The following is a 4563-nucleotide window of genomic DNA, read 5'->3' on the forward strand; positions in this document are numbered from 1 at the left end:
CACACGCATTTATCGCTGGAGATTCTAAAACGCATTTTCAACGTGCCGCTTCTTCAAGTAAACGCGACTTCTGTGTACACAAGCAGTTCAAATCACGCGCGCTAGCACGTGTCACGCCACGCACATAACAGGATAGCTATACGCCCGCGAGAAAACGCACGCACGCGCATAACAGGATAGCTATTATACGCGCACGAGCACGCACGCTCATACAGAAGCATATATGGCTCCGCTGCGAGCACGCACGCACATTAACAGCGTACCTATTTACGCGCGCGAGCACACACGCACATAACAGGTAACTATATTGCCCGCGAGAACGCCACGCCACATAAGCAGAAGCTATTATGCGCGCGCGAGACGCACGCACATAACAGGGACCTTATTACGCGCGCGAGGACACACGCACATAACAGGTAACCTAATATGCCGCCGGAGACGCGGCACGAACATAACAGAAGCTATATACGCGCGCAGAGCACGCACGCACATACAGGTACCTATTACGGCACGCGAGAACGCACTTACATAACAGATAGCGGATACGCCCGCGAGCACGCACGCCACATAACACGGTACCTATACGCCCGCAGAGAACGACGCTACGCACCTAACAGATCAGCTATATACCGCGCGCGAGCACGCCACGCACATAACAGATACGCTATTGCGCCCGCGAGGAACGGCTACGCCACGCACATAACAGATTAAGCTATAGACGCGCGCGAGCACGCACGCCACATAACAGGTTCCTGATACGCGACGCGAGAACGGCACGCACGCACATAAACAGATTAGCTATTATTATACGCAGCGCAAGCACGCACGCACATAACAGTGAGCTATATACGCGCGCAAGCACGCACGCACATAACAGATAGCTACGATTACGCGCGCGGAGCTCGACACGCACATAACAGAATACCTATACGCCCGCGATAACGCACGCACATAACAGATACTATACGGTACATACAAGCTTACTATAATTATTTGGTGGGTTTGTGAGTACATGTTACCGCACTGAGTGACCATCTTGCCTGACGACTTCTGTGGGACATGCAGTTTCGAGGACATTTGTTTAACTTAAACAATAGTTAGTTATTAGTTGCCATGCATGTCTTGTGTACTGTATACTTACAACTTGTTTGTTTCTTGAATTATCTCTTCTCTCATCACTGGGGATTTCAGATGCCAGTTTGGCATTGTGGTTTGGTATTATACTGAGAAAAAATTCGTAATTCAACATTTTTCACCATGTTTGTTTGCATCTGTTATACTATGTCATTTATCATTTTGAAGTACAGAGTAAATGTGATGGCGGCCATGGTGAATTCCAATATGGCCGCTGTAATTATATTGGTAACTTGTGTGTCTTGTTTTAATATGAAAGAGCTTATTAACCTGTGCGCCAGTCTGCAAATTTTCACGTCTCTATCATCATTCGTGAACGGAAAAATTGCTAAGTTTGCTAGTTTTTTATGTGTGGCCATTTTGACCAAGGATGGTGGCCAAAAACGCGTCTTGGGTCACAGCATGCACGTTGTTTCTATGAAATAGTACCCAAAGTAACGGTCTTGTCAGCAATTTTCCAAGGCTGCTACGAAGATATTAACGAGATAGATTATAGCTATTTTTAAGAAATAACGGCCGGGCCATTTTTTGAATTCAAGATGGCGGCCGAAAACGCCCTTGGATCACATTGCAATCCACGTGTTTGTATAAAATGGTAACCCAAATTACGTACTGTCAGTCAATTTATCAAGTCTGCTACGAAGATTATTACCGAGGTATATATGCTATTTTAAGAATGACAGCGGTTGATTTTGAATTTCAGATGGCGGCCGAGTTGTAATTGGATCGCGACGTGCAACAATCCCAGTGGTCCTGCTCTTTAAATTGAAAGAGCATTAACAAAAGTTATGCAAGTGATACCAATTTTCCATACTTTTTCACAGTTGAATGCATTTGGATGGTATCCTGACCTAACCGACTGTACTACTACCACGATTGCCACATAGAAAATCACCAGTGCGCAAATTCTAAAGTAGCTGTGACGACTGCAGAGCATTTGCTGAAGTTGGAAGCATAAACATATTGAGCTACTAGCATGCCCAACCTTAAAATTCTACCTCTAATGTATCGGCCACTTGGGGATATTTCCAACGGGTGCATTGCCAACGCTCTCATCTTGCATATAAAATTTGGAAGCAAGTCTCTCTCTTGTTAGGCTCTCATAGCGCCATCGTGGTCTGGGCATGATGCAATGTGACAGCACGGTCAATATTCCAGGAAAAGCTCATCTGTGATAGTTCTGCCCGATGATTGATCGTGTCCTACAGACTACTCCTCTGCATCCTTACTCTATGGTAAAATTCGTTTCATCTCAGTAATTGCCAGAATAACGTTACGCCCGCGTTATCACATTTGACCAGCCTCCGATCTGTTCTGGAAGCACTTGACAATAATTACGGCTCACGGGAAAACTTCAAAGTCGGGTGACCATTTTTTCTACAGCCACAGTTGCCTCGCGGCGGGGTCCACACTGAGATGAGCTGACCTGGTAGCATATTGGTCATCTGATGGGCAGCCGTATTTGACAATTTTTATTTGCCACTTACAGACCGAGGGGGTCGGCGACTGCCAAGATACCACAAAAGTGCCAAAAGTTACTTGAGCCTTACGTATACTGTTTCCATCGTTTCCAACGCGTGTTGGATACGGCACGTGTCGACTTGGCCGGCTGGGTATTAACCTGCGCTAGTCTGCAAATTTTCACGTCTCTATATCTTCCGTAAACGGAAATATTGCTAAGTTTGTAATTTTTATGGCGACCATTTTGAATCCAAGATGGTGGCCGAAAACGCCCTTGGATCACATGCATCACGTTGTTGTATGAAATAGTAACCAAAATTACGTCTGTCAGTAAATTTTCAAGTCTGTACGAAGATTATTAACCGAGATATAGCTATTTTTTAAGAAATGACGGCTGCCATTTTGAATTCAAGATGGTGGCCGAAAACGCCCTTGGATCACATGCATCACGTTGTTGTAAGAAATAGTAACCCAAATTACGTCTGTCAGTAAATTTTCAAGTCTGTACGAAGATTATTAACCGAGATATAGCTATTTGAAATGACGGCGGCCATTTTGAATTTAAGATGGTGGCCGAAAACGCCCTTGGATCACATGTATCACGTTGTTGTATGAAATAGTAACCCAAATTACGTCTGTCAGTAAATTTTCAAGTCTGTACGAAGATTATTAACCGAGATATAGCTATTTTTTAAGAAATGATGGCGGCCATTTAGAATTCAAGATTGTGGCCGAAGTTGTAATTGGATCGCGTGTGTCCTGTCTTTAAATTAAAGAGCATACAAAAGTATGCAAGTGTACTAATTTTCATACTTTTTTCACATTTTGAACGATTTTTTTCTAATCTACTTTATACTATAGCTATTATTCCCATCCCGTGGAATGTTTTTTCTAATTCAATACTGGCAATTTTGCATTTTAAAGTCTCCTAATACAAAGATCCTAATACTAAAGGGACAGTAGCCTCTAATATTTTACTGCATACAACTGTACTTACTGTATAACAAATCGTCTATACCCGCACGTATTTGTTACCAGATACCTAATTTAATTTTTATAATTAATTACACATCAACGCTACGAAATTTGAACGGCGCCATGACACCCGCGACCGTGCTGCCACCCCGAAAAAGTTGCGTATTTGACAATTTATTTTGCACGTTACAGACCGAGGGCTAACCACAAAAGTGCAATTATATTTATATCTAAATGCTATTTAACCGAACGATATTCACTTTAGGGCAAATTTATCCATATTATAACTGAAACTATATGTCGTTTATAAGATATTACAATCCTTTTGCTTTTAAATGCATAAATAAGAAACACCCTCGGTCTGTAGCCCTTGGCTGGAAAGTGGTTTTGCGCAACTTATCAGATCGTGCGCTTATGAGTGGGCGCCACGTCCGTTGTACTTTATCAAACTGTAGTCGTTAGTTTTAAAAACATTAAAATATCGCATTCTATCTCACTGCTCGATATGAAACGCCATGAAACTTTTTATGGTAGCGTAATTATACACCTAAATTAGCTGAAAAATAACCCTCAGAACCTAGAGTACACTCTCCACTCCTTCCCAACTCCGGAATTCTAATTTCTTACTCACTTGAGTCTTGACCAATTGATAGATAAGAGATAATAATATGTACTAGTATTAATCTTCTTGTTATTCGTACTCTCACAAATTAACCATCCCTTGGCCAATCCCGACATAAGAAATCCCTCCCAGCGAGATGAACCTTTATCATATAATCTAAAATCGGGGCCGATAGTTGAATCGTATCGCAAATTAGGGTGGCCATAGTTGCATTTTCGCATGTTAAGGAGTGAACCCATTTTTATCTCTAATATAGTATTGCACTTCGTCCATGCCAACAATGCTCATCAATAGTAGCTCTTGATGTTACGCTGCGAAGATATATCCCTCCGGAATGCCAGAAATATTGCAATATAATGGAAATTCGACGG

The sequence above is a fragment of the Priapulus caudatus genome, unplaced genomic scaffold, assembly GCF_000485595.1.
Source record: "Priapulus caudatus unplaced genomic scaffold, Priapulus_caudatus-5.0.1 Scaffold74, whole genome shotgun sequence".
NCBI lineage: Eukaryota > Metazoa > Priapulida > Priapulimorpha > Priapulimorphida > Priapulidae > Priapulus > Priapulus caudatus.